Source organism: Cariama cristata, unplaced genomic scaffold (genome assembly GCF_000690535.1).
Source record: "Cariama cristata isolate BGI_N322 unplaced genomic scaffold, ASM69053v1 scaffold25818, whole genome shotgun sequence".
NCBI classification, from domain to species: Eukaryota; Metazoa; Chordata; class Aves; order Cariamiformes; family Cariamidae; genus Cariama; species Cariama cristata.
Window position 1 is genome coordinate 14,220 of NW_009633313.1, and position 12,895 is coordinate 27,114.

Consider the following 12,895-nt stretch of genomic DNA (forward strand, 5'->3'; position numbering starts at 1 on the left):
GAGAATATATATGACTGCCCTCTGTTTTTATAAGGACGTTTTGTGGTAAATAAATTGCTGACTGAGAACACAGTGACAGTGTCTGATACAGAGAGAGCAAGAAGTTGGGCTGATAAAGTTCTTCACTGAGTGAAGGAGAGTTTTATTTTTAAATCCGAGAGGTCCTTAGATACTTGTATTGTGATGGTTCACACCATCTTTAAGTCATTAGAATAACCCTCTTAAAGATGTTCTAAATGGAGACAGGATTTGACTTGTGCAGGTAATGATTTAATACAAAAATACAAAGGAAAGGGGAATCGCTCTAGGGGATTTAAAATTAAAATACTACAGGTTGGGTATTTAAAAGGAAGTAAATAGATCTAATCATAGCCACTGGTTTGAATGCGGAAGGGGTTGATATGGTCAGAAATTAGCATACAGTAGTGAGGTGATGTTCCTTTCTCAAATGATCTGTGTGTCAGCACTGGAAGCAACTTCCTTGATACAACTTTCACGGAATTGGAAGTTAGAGTGGGGAAGCTGGCTGTTACAGAAGGCAGGTATTTGAAGTTGCGTGTTTGAACTCCAACTCAATTCATTTTTTTCCCCTATGTTTTAGAGTCTTAAAACTACAGCATTGCATTTCATTGTCATCTGGGCAATGAGCTGCATCACGTTGTGTATTGCTATATTGGAGTCTCTGAATGCATAGAGAAGTTGTGCACAACTTCAAAGAGCGTTGCTCTTCTGGTTTAAATGCATGCACATCTAATCCGTAGCATGGGTCCAAGCAGAAAGTTGCCTCTAAGAATCACAGATACTGTATTAGTCATTTTATATAGTCTTACATAAACTGAGTCTACTGGTTTTAAAAGTTGCTTCACACTACCACTGGTTATATTTAATATAAGCTCTTCAAATGAGTTAGTGCCAAGCAAAGCATTGTTTGGAGTATGGAGAAATAACCTGCAAGCCAAAATTAGCATGTATTCATTTTGAGTGGTGTGTGTTTCGTCAGGGCTGCCCAGATCATGTCGTCCCTGAAGGCAGCGCATTTCAAATTTAAATGTTTAAGCTATTACAACATGGAACATGCTGGTGGATGGTGCCAGTAACATACGCTGAACATATGACCAGCACATGCCCCCACTTCAGCATAGGCCATGAATTATTTAGTTTGTGTTCCAAGCTGTTTATTTTTGAGAGGGTTTTTTCCCCTCTGTCAGTGTCAAGCACTGAGGCTTTTGTTTAATTTCTTCCCCCCCCTCCCCTTTCTTTTCTACTCTTGCTATTGATTCTGTATTTCTAAAATTTTCTGCTGTGTTTACCACCAGCCCCACCCCTATTTTGTGCTAGTTCTCTCAGGATGCAACCCTGGTATCTCATGTGGTAGTGTCACTGAAACTGTGGAGACCGGTCTGATTATTTGGTTCAGCTTGAAATTGAGAGGTAAAATGACCTTACACTTAATCTTTTGGGACTTGATCTATATTTGTTAGTTAGCTCTGATACCTCTTCTTTGTGTAAATTTTTTACCGCTGTATTTAACACCTGTGAAATGGCAGGGTTTTTTCCCTCATTCCGTGTCATCTTTGGTTAAATAAATGGTGTTAAGCATACACTTGATAGGCCTGTTCTGATCTTTAAAACCATTTTTGATCATAGCTCAAGTTCACAAGCTGCTTGTGACTCTTCAGTTGCAGCAACTTTGTGCTATGGATTGTGGTACAGAATGTCTCAGTGAGCACTGACAGTCTGGGTGGTATTGGGAAGCAACAGTGAATAAAACTTTAAAGTACGTACAAATATATTGCATCTTTGCAGTGTTTTTTATAACATTTAAGGGAGTATTACCTCTCTGATGGTGTCAGGTTTGACACAAAATTAATTTGGCTTCGTGAGCTTTTCAGAACGCATCATGTTGTAATTATTTGTGTGCGCTGTAGGTAACAGGTTTAACATTGCATAGTTCTTTATACAGATTATTCTTTTAAATTCAGTTTTCTCCTGAGAGTGCATTGAGTTAAAGGATACACTGTTGCAGAAGGCTTTTGCTTCTCATGTTAAATATATTGGTAAACTTTATTTTTCAAACATTTGCAGTAATTGAAAGTATCTTTCTCATTGTTTGTGTTTTTAAAAGGGATTTTTTTTTTTTTAAATCCTCACATGAGATTTATACAGTAGTACAGTTTTATTAAAACATGAACAACACTCTCATCGTTTTAAGCGTGCCTGTATATAAGATTCAGGCTGTGAAGATAAACTGTAACTAACCCTTTGGTTTCAGGGTTAGTTAAAACAAGCTAATTGGGAGTTAGAGCTGAAAGAACCATCTTGTTCTGTCCCGTGTGTTAGCTCTGGTGTTCACATTGTGTGCTCAAGTCAGATTAGTTTACTGGTAGGCCTGAAAAACGATCCCTTGGAAGAGCTGGAGAGAGGCAGGCTCAGGATTAGTTTTCTGTCAAGTCAGAAGTGCAGTTTTTTCCATTACCAGATGGGAAGAAATTAATAAGATTGATAAAGTGTCTTCACAGTATCTTACGTAGCAGTTTTATCAGTATTTGAGCCAATGTAAAGGTTCTCTGCCCTTGAAAGGTCTTGGTCGTTCTTTCTAATTCCTGATCCGGGCTCCATTGGTCCAGCTGCCCACTTACACTGGCTCTGGCACCACTAGGTCCCTTGTCTCTCACTAGCCTCAGAGAATACTACTTTCCTCTTAAAAATTTTGTTTTGCTGGGTTAGTTGGTGCTGCATTAGTGAGTTGAATCAGCTGGCTGAGGGGCCTAACAAGCCCTGCACTTAGCAGAGAAGTCCCTTGCCTCCTTCTCCATGGGCAAAAAAGCTACATAATGCTTCTGGACACTGCCTCTGCAGGGAGCGTAAGTTCATAGGCAAAGATGCTAGGCACACAGCTCAGAAGAAAAAGAAAAAAAAAAAAGTAAAAGATAGCCACTGTGGACAATGAAGTTGGACTCTAAAAGCAGCAAAACTGTGCTTGTACTATTTTTGGTAGTTTCCAAAATGTTTGTATGATTAATGGTCCTCATTTTGTGCTTCGCCACAGAAATATCTTCAAACACAGATATTTGATAACTAGTTTCTAGTAGTCTCTTCTAAGTTTTATGTTTTGTTTTTTTTGCGTAATGACGAAGATTTTAAGGGTTTCATATCGCATTTCAAGCTTTCTGTGTCAGGTGATGGTGTCCTGTCTCATTGCCTTTACAGTTTTTATGGAAAAGTCACTGATTCGTGTGATACTTTCATATAAACTGACTGTTGTTTTCTCAGGAGAGAGAGCAAAACTGGTTGTAAGATATAATTTTGTAACTGAACTAATTAGCGCTTTTAAGGTCTCGATGTGATTCCTGATGATGATTAAAGGAATGGTAGTTTAAAAATATCTAGTGAACCTTTTTGACTCTTTCTAAAAACCATGACAAATGAATTTGTGCATTGAAATTAATAGTTAATAAAAAACTTGTAATACATGGGGAAAAAAATCTTGATTCTTTCTTTTTTTGGGATAGGGATGTTAAAAAACACAGTTTTATACAGATTATTTTTAATCACCTAAGGTGTCTGTTATCTTTGGGTTTAGCTTTTCTGACTTAAAGCCTGTACATTGTTCTCTATATACTGGAAAAGTGTACATGTTATTAGAGTATAGATAAGGGCATGGTCTTGCCCTCCAGAATTGTTAAAATGTCTCCTAGATCTTCATATTTTAATCTTTCTTCTCTTCTCCATTTTTTGCTTTGATTTTTTTTGGATAGAATTTAAAACCAGAAATATTAGTCTTTTACTTTTCCAAATGGATGTTTCTAAGATCATAAAGTAATTCGATGTATGAGTTAAAAATGAGGGAAGTGGGCTCCAAATATGTACTAGTATTTGTTGCTACTTCTGTATTCATAATAACTTTAACTTAGGAGCCACCTTGGATATTATGGTGAATGCGACATTTTTTATGGTGCTTCCTATACTAATATATGGCTTAAAAAATATATTATCAGGGTAAAGGTTTTTTTGTCATTATTGAACGAAGTATAGTAGTATGCCTTACCCATATATGAAAATTAGGCAATGCTTTCTGTAGCTAGGGATTAACATTTCATTTCAACATAATACATCTTTCTGAAAATCTGAATCTTTCAAATATTGGTTGGTTTTCAAGTCTAAATGGAAACATGTTAATTTAAGTACTGTGAAAATTAGTGTTTGCAGTTGTTTTTTTATGCAGTAGCGTATGCATGGAACTCATTTGCATCTTTTCAGCTTTGCTATACAAGTGGATTCTGCAGTGGAATTTTGAAGAAATCACATGACTGATGAAATTGTTCTTAAATATGCAGTCCTACATTCAAATCTCACTACAGAAATGTATGATTTTATAGCAATCAGTATTTGTGCATGATAGAAATTAAATAGAACAGCAGATGGCCTTCTGATATAGGGAAGGTCCAGCAGATAGATACGTGGACAGGGGAAGGTGTGGAGTTTTTAATTGATAATTTGGAAGATTTTTTTTTTATATGACAGTTTTGACAGCCCCAGTCAGGGAAGAATGATATTCAGTTGATAAGCTGGAGAAGTCTGACTTAAACAAATGTCACTTGCTTTTTCAGGGGGGTGAAAGTAAGAAACATTGCTTTTTCATGTGCGCGCTCCTTTGCGCATGCTCGCTCTCTCTGAAAGCTTTGCCAATTTCTGCTCATCCAGGGAAGTTTAATTGAGCAGTTCAGCAGAATGTTCCTCTGTAGCTGTACAAGAACCTCTTTGGAGTTGATTGCAGCTTGCTTTATTTTTTTTCAGCATTCCAAAGCATTTCATAAACTTAACTATATGAATTTGGCTGCACAAGAGGAAGAGAAGACTGGACTTGACATTAATTTTTATTCTGGAAGACTTTGACTAATATTTGTCAGTTACTACCTACAAAGTTGGTTTGGCTCTAGCATATCTCAAAGAAGGACCAGGGTTTGAAGCAGAGCAAGGTATAGTGAAATAGTACATTATGTATCAGGCCCATTTTTTTTCCATTTTGGTGTTCTGTTTTTGGAAAATTTAATGGTCTGGAGGAGCTAAATCACAGAATAATAATAAATAAAGGTCTGGAATTTGAAGCTAAACCAAAAGAAACCACTCTGAAGATATAATTGTTCTAGTATCAGAAATCCTTGAATTTGGTTTGGTTTACACAACCAAACTACATGCTTTTTCTTGTTACCCGCCCATGGAGTATTCTTTGTTGGGATCAATCCAGTTATTATGAACTCTGCTGCCTGTCTGTAGGAATGCAGTTAAAGTAAAACCAAGCTGAATAGTGTATAGCAGTGCTAATTATTTAAGTAGGACAAGAAATAAAAAGAAAAGTGAAGATAGAACTTGCCATGTATTTCCCTCTGCAAAACAGATCGGTTATTGCAAAAAAAAAATAATTAGTAATCTGGCTTTTTTTGGCCAGTGGAGGTATTTGCAATTTCATTACGTTGGTATGGGGCAATGTAGGAGTATGATTAATTAAAAATAACAGATATAACATAGATAAACAAAACTAAGGTAAGTCCTTCAGTATTGCAAGCAGGTAGGACGTACTCTTACTTTTCCTCACCTCCAGCTGTCTGTTGCTGGGATGTTTGCAGGTTGTTCTGCGCTGGTACAAGTAACAGACATGAATGAGTAACAGTGACAACTATTCATTATCTTGAACGAGGAACTCTTGTTTATTACTAAAAGAAAGCAAATGAAGAGTCCCCTTTCCCCAGATATTTTTCAATATTTAGGGTATAATTTTTAGCTTTTTCTGTTTTGTTTTGTTTTTTTTTTTTTTAATTACTTGAAATACTGGGGGTTTTTCTATGTTTGATAATGGAAAAAAAAATCCTGCTTCTCATAGATACGTAGGAAATTAGGTTTGTGTAGCTTTGCATCTTCAAATTCTTCGGTATATAACTGTATAGGTTTTAATTAGAATGTATGCATTTAACATGCAGTTTTCATGGTGTAATAGTAAAGGACTGGTGAAATGAAAATTCCTTTAGCTCTGTTTGGGAGGATGTGATATATTGCTTAAGATATGTATACATGTTTTACTTTTTGCCATGTAGGCTTCACAGCCACTACTTTTTTGCTCCTTAAGCAGCTACTCCTGTGCAACAAACTCTCATTGAAATACTTCAGTCTTATTTAGTTAAATAATCTCCCTTTTACTGAAGATGTGTGTTTCACCTGGGAGTTCTGCCTCTTAAAGTGATTGTAGAGAAGGAAGACTTAAGGGATGATCCAGTGGTTTAAGCAAAGATTGGGTGTTGGGGAAAAACATGTTCTGTTCCCAACTCTGTTGCATGCTTGCCAAAATGACTTGGCCAAGTCACAAATCTGTTTAATCTGTTTTTAAAAATGGGGATAATACTTCATGGGCAGAGGCAGGGGGGATGGTGAAATTTCAGTGCTCTTTTCTAGCACTTGAAGAGCTATGCCTTGCCTTTTAAAATTGATTCCTTGGGCTTTGAAGTGTTTCATTTTGTCTGCAGTGCAGACACCCTAGTTTTCTCCCTTTCAGACTTGCCTGCCCTCTCCCTGTTTTTGATGACTATTTACTGGTTCTGTTTTTGCCAGAGCTCCAAGCTTTCTTACATACACTGTTCCTGTGTGAATGCTACTGTCCCTAAACTTCGGTGTGCCTAGGAGCATGAAGAACAGAGACTCAAATGTGTTACGTTGATGTGTGTTCAATACTTCAGTGTTTTCTGATGAAAGATGTTACAGAAATGCAGAGCAGTATGTTTATTCAATTATAGATGAGACCTTCAAAGTAGTCTATGTGGGAACATGTAAATGCCTTAGTTATTTACTAATACAAATACATGATACATAATTGCCATTACTCAAAGTTTTATTCCTAGTGTAGTTTCTAGTATGTGTACACCTTTAGAGTGGTAGAAATTTTGTGAGGAATGCTTGACTTCAGTGGTCATTATCCATTCTATTAACAGTATCTGCAGTCAAAATACTGACTTCCTCAGTCAAGCTAAAAGGTCCCAAGTTAACCAAACTTGATCCTGTTGGAAAACATTGAATATGCACTCTTGTTTACAAATGGAGTTCGGCGCTTCCTTTTGTGACTGGTAACTCCTGGAAGCCTTTTTTTTTGTATTAGTTAAAATTTCAACCTTTCAAAGAGAGTGGTTAGAACAGTCGCATAATAAAACATTTTTTATTTTATTTGTAAGTACAATACAGCTTTTAAATTAAGGTGTTGTGATGGTTTTACTTTACCTTTTTGAAGAGATGTTAGACTGTGAGATGACTTAAACTTACTAAAACATCACCAGACTTCTGCATTTTGGCTGGAGGAGTTTTCTGCTGGGTTAGTAAATTAGCTGGAAATACTAGTGGCTCCTGGTAGCAGGTGAGCGTAGTAGTCGTGTGGCTGGGAGCAGAACTGGTGCAAGAGGCAGGGAAGAGCCTGCCCCATTTGGCAGCACTGAGCTGTCACATCGCTGTGTCGTGTGTAACCATCCCCAGGATCAAGCTTTTATTGCCGAGAACCTGGTTGGTACCGGTGCTTCAGGAATCTTGGTTTATATTTTTCATTACTTTACTAGATGTTGTTCAGAGTGGGTTTAACTTTGCTTAATCTTAGAGGGTGTGTGAGTGAGTGAGAGTGTATGTCTGTGTCTACGCCTAGACTCCCTTTACATTCAGTGAAAAACAGGTATCCCTAGACGTGATTTCTCCAAACCAATTTAGGCTTTTCCCTTCTTTTGCATGTACAGTGTTAAGTGTCTGTTCATTTTCACTCGCTATAAAGATAGATGACTAACACAGGTACAGGTTTATGCTTGGAGAAATTAATCCCATGCTTCATGTTTGCGTGCTATATCCTTTCCTTCACTATACTGCTGTTCCTTTATCAGTACTGTGACAATGGTTAACATCTATTCTGATGAAGACTTTTATTTAGTTTTGTTTCTTTTATTTCTGGACAGATTTCCACTTGTGTGACTATCTGACTTGTTAAATCGTGTCTGTTACTTTTATTCATTTGTGTCCTTCTGCCCTTTCCTCCTGCCCCTTAGGACAGCCCACAATTTGAGAACTTGGCATGGTCTTAGAAGAATAGCTCAGGAGGAGTGCTTCTTGAGGAATATTTTCCAGTAACAATGTGTTTGTTGTAGATTAAATAGTTTCTTTGCTTCGCAGCCTTTGAGACTCTTTGGAGTCTTGATTGGTTCTTGAGTGCCCACACAAGTGATTAAGGAAAGTAAGTTTATGTAATAATGTGGAGCAGTCCATGCATAGAGAATTTCTAGAGGGTCTGCACCTTCACTAGAAAAGTTCTAGAAATTTGCAAATAGAAAAAAAAATTAAAAAGTGGTTTGAACAAACATTCTGCAGAGTACAGTTGGTGTAAAAAAAAAAAAATAAAAAAAAATCTCAGAATAGAATATAAAATCATGGTTTCCATTGAGATACCCAGCCCAGCAGTATTGCTAAAGTGAAGCAAGTATGGAATGGCCCTTGAACATCACATATCTTTACATAGGTAATTGTGACATTTAATTAATGCCCATAGCTTTTTTAGAGGAGTCTGAAACAAGTCTGTTCTTTGACCCGCCAGGCAGATTTAAGGGGGAAGTTAAACACTGCTGTCTACTCAAAATTAAAGTTGGTAGGAAGCAGTTTTTGTCACTCTTCAATGGCCTGAGTTAGTCATGGATTTCTGTGTGAAGTAAAGGACTGCTCTGCTCTTGGAAGCAGAGTTCTGTCTGGAAAAGCCCATCTAAAATAAGCTTTGCTTCCTTGATTCAGGAATAATCTTTTTTTCTGTGCAGCCTTGCCTCTCTGGGTAGCTGGTTTTTTGGTAATGATTAGGGAGTTTTGGCATAATTTTGCAGTAGAGTGCAGGCCTCTGATGAGGTAATAAATGAAGTCTTTTGTTACTGAAGTAATGTGTGAGTCATAAGTGCTTTTTTTATGATTATGCTTGCGTCAAAACACATCATGACAGCACTTGTACACTGTATTTCCCCCTACTGTTTTAGTTGTAAGGAATAGTAAAATGCCAAGTGCTGTATGTTTGGCTCTGAGCAGTTTTGTTTGGTTTGCTGGTAGCTTTTTATTTAGCACTGAATAATATTATTATAACTTCAGTGTTTCCAAATGAACTTCTGCATCCCCCGAGTACCCTACAACTGAGGGGGAAATGCCAGGCGCCTCTGTAACTCGCCAACTTGGTAATAACAGATGTAGTGGGTTTGGTTTGTCTACTTCAGCTCAGCTACGATTGTAAATCCTATGCTTTAGGAAGAGTTTTGGAATGGTATTTACTGTCGTGGTGAAAGTTTGAGCTTGCGTATTTGATAATAGGAAACTAGTGTTAAATGCAGTTATCTGGAAGGAAGAAGAAATGGTGATTGGTTTTTTTACTTTCCTGTTGCAAGTGTTTTGTTTCTGTTTTTTAAACAGGAAACTATTGTATTATAGAGCTATGTATGCTCTGCTGAGACTCAAAATAGCTATTTGAAATCTGGTTGAGATAGAGGCACACAATCTTTTTGGACAAATTTTAATTTGTTTTTATAGTTTAGAACGAAATTTAGGGATAGAGACCACACAACCTGACTCTGCATACGGCTTTTGTGTACAGAGATGCTAAATACCCGAAAATGCGGTGTTTCCATAGGCGGAGTTTCTTTTGTATTCACAGGCTGGGGAGCCTCAAATTCCAGAGGCATTACATGAGCAGTTTTAATGAATTAGTGTCTGGTTTTCCTGCAGCAGATGTGACAAGCAGCTTTATAAGCTGCTTCCCATCGATCGCTGTTTTCCAGCTCTTTTGTGTCTTTCTTTTGCTTAGAGAAAAGCAACGAAGAGCTTGGTTTCTACAGTAACTGCTGCCTACATTCTTGCCTGCAGGCCAATTTCTTTCTCAGTTCCTGCAGCCTGTGCAGGGCTACTGTATTGAATTTCTTTAGGTTTTGTTTGGTTTGTTTTTGGGGTGGGTTGTTTTTTTTTTCTTTTTTTCTTTTTGTTGGTTTAAATATTTTACCCTTTAAGAAAAGAGGAGAATGCAGTGGGAATTTGTGATTTTGAGATATGTATTTTTAATTAACCATAGCACATTTCTGTGACTGTAGGATAACCTAAATGTTTTTGCTGCCGATCAATACCAATGTTTGTGTGGTTGATATATAAAGAAAATGGAATGTCTGGCTGCTAAAACAAGAACCTTTGAAAATTTGTAATAGCACTTTCATTAATGCTGGTTCCTGTAGCATAATTATGCAGAGGGAGGTGAGATCAGCTTTAAGTTGTTAATGGAAACGTTTGCAGCAAAATTTGTTGTAGTTGAACAGCTTCAGGACACGTCTTTTTCAGTCTCGACTCTTAAAGACCGTTAGAGAAATTGTTGTGAACGTAGGGTTAAAAATGCATTGCTTCTTACAAAGTTAGCTTTCTAAGTGGGAAAGCAGAATTGAACACTATTTCAAATAAGAACATGTGTTTATTACTCTGTTTGTATGTGCTGCTGGTGGCTCAGGAATGTTCCTGTTGTCGTCATCAATATTCTGTTGTCATAGGATCATTTTTTGACGCAGACAGGCTTGTTCCAGACCCTTCTGAAAGCATGTTAGCACCGTTCCTGTAATGAATACCAACAACTTTACATACTTCTGATGCACTTGCTAAAACATGAGTGGGGATGTATGTAATCTAGGTTTCCTATGGAGGAGCTGTTAATTTACAATTAGACCATATTTCCAGCTTTTGCTTAGAATTTGGTAAAAGTGTTTTGTTGGCCCACTTGAATTAACATGAGACTACAGCAATATTTCATCACTCCTGATGATGCATTGATCTTTGCTTTTGAATCTTAAGACATCTGAGCGTGTAGATAGATCAGTGATCTTTTTCTTTAGAGTGTTTTTTTGTACTGCTTTATGTCACTGTGTAGACGGCGATGGCACACCTGAAAAAACACAGAAATACTTGTGAAAAGCGTGCCCAGTGCTCAAAATAAAAAGTCTGATTGGTTTAAAAATCTGAGTGGTTTGTTCCTTATGGTATTAGAGGTCAAGCTTGCTATAGAGCCCTCGCATTTTCTGTTTGTGGAGGGCATGCTTTGCAACTATTGATCTTTGGTCAACAGAAATCAATTGCAAAGGATACAGAGAATTAAGGGAAACATGCATGAGGTCATGATTCACTCCCCAGAGGAAAAAGCTGCCGCTTTTTAAAGGGCAGTTGCTTTTTGAGTAACCTCTAGAAGTGTCCTGACTGGTAATGGCCAAACATAATTGAATGTAAATTTATGGTGAATTAGCCAAATCAGGACTCAGTTTAAAATCATGGAGGCAGGAAGGAGGAGGAATCCATCCTAACACAACGTGTGTGTGTACATGTGCTTGTAGGAAGTGATGCTGTGTTCCTGCTGGGGTAGTTTCTCACATTGCTGCACAGGGTGTGACCAACTGCAAGCAGAAGAGCATTGAAAACTTCCTTTTAAAAAGCTAGCAGAGGAGTTGGGCTTCATGTTTCTTTAATATAAATTTTAGAAGTAATTTTTTTTACCCCCCCTCCACCCAAGTCAATAGGGAGGGAAAAAATACTTCTTTCTTCTATTACCAACAATGTAGAAAGTTTTACAAATGTGATGTTAAAGCTACAAATTTCTGATAGGAGCACAAGGTTATACCTGATGTAGATGAACAAGCACCTGTATAAAAATCCTTCCCATCGAGAAAGTTCTCTCTCTTTCAGACACTAAGAAAATAATTATAATCTGATTAGCATTATAATATATTGGATCGCCTTTTTTCAGTGTGTCCATTATAAAATTTCCTATACTCTTAGCACTTTTCTTGTTATGGGTAAGTTTTACAGCAGCACTTTTTTATGTATTCCTAGCAAAAACTTCGTAAAACAAAACTCTGAACAGTTATTTGTGTTTAAAGATTCAAGGAAATACTACAAAAATTGTAATTTTTTTCTAATATCTTATAGTTTATTAGTAATCATTTAGTGCTGGGAGTTTTAAGGCAGCTATTTTAATATTGTGACTCTTTGGATAGATTTATATATCTACCTTCATCATTAATTTGGAAACCCAGATTTTTAACTGTTGAGTACTTTAAGATTATCTTGAAATTTTGACTCTGCTTTGAAGCAGTTCTGTTCCGTTTGTGGTTTCAATAAGTTTTGTTTTTGATGAGTCTGTTTAGGTCTAAAGGTGAAGATTCTGTTCTGGAAATGACCTGAAGTATTGACTACCAGTTCAATTAAACACAGCCCAAAGTCTTAAAAATAAATTCTGGATGTGAATAATTTAGTATACCTGTTCTTGGTGTTGACCAGTCAGAAACCTTTCAGTATAAAATTCAGAAGATGAAGAAATTAGAAAATGTAATTACGTTTCTTTTGGAAAAGGGTGGACTGAGTGAAGCAGCCACTTTCTCCTTGGTATGGGAATTGTTGCATTTCTCCAAGTTGACAGAGTTACTTCTTTCAGGTAACTCCAAGACATGGAGTGCATCTCTTCTTACAGGTTTCCTCGTGTTTTGTGTGTGTCAGTTTGATCTGTGAGAAGAGCTGAGCTCAGCTGTTTTCTTTAGAGATGCACCTTTCTCTCAGGACATGAAGGCATAATGCGCAGACTTTACAAAGACTGAAATTATATTAATTGTACTTCAACTTTTGGAGCTTTTTTTTACCTCCATGGTATTTCTAGTTATTTTTGTGAAGACTCATCTTTTAATCCTAGCTTATTTAAAAATCGGGTAAAAAACCCAATAGCTACATCTAGTTTAATTTATAATTAATTTCCTAATAATCCATTGTGATGAAATCATTAATAAATGAAGCAGCAAATGGAGAAAAGATGAAATTGTGGTCCTTGTTATTTCAT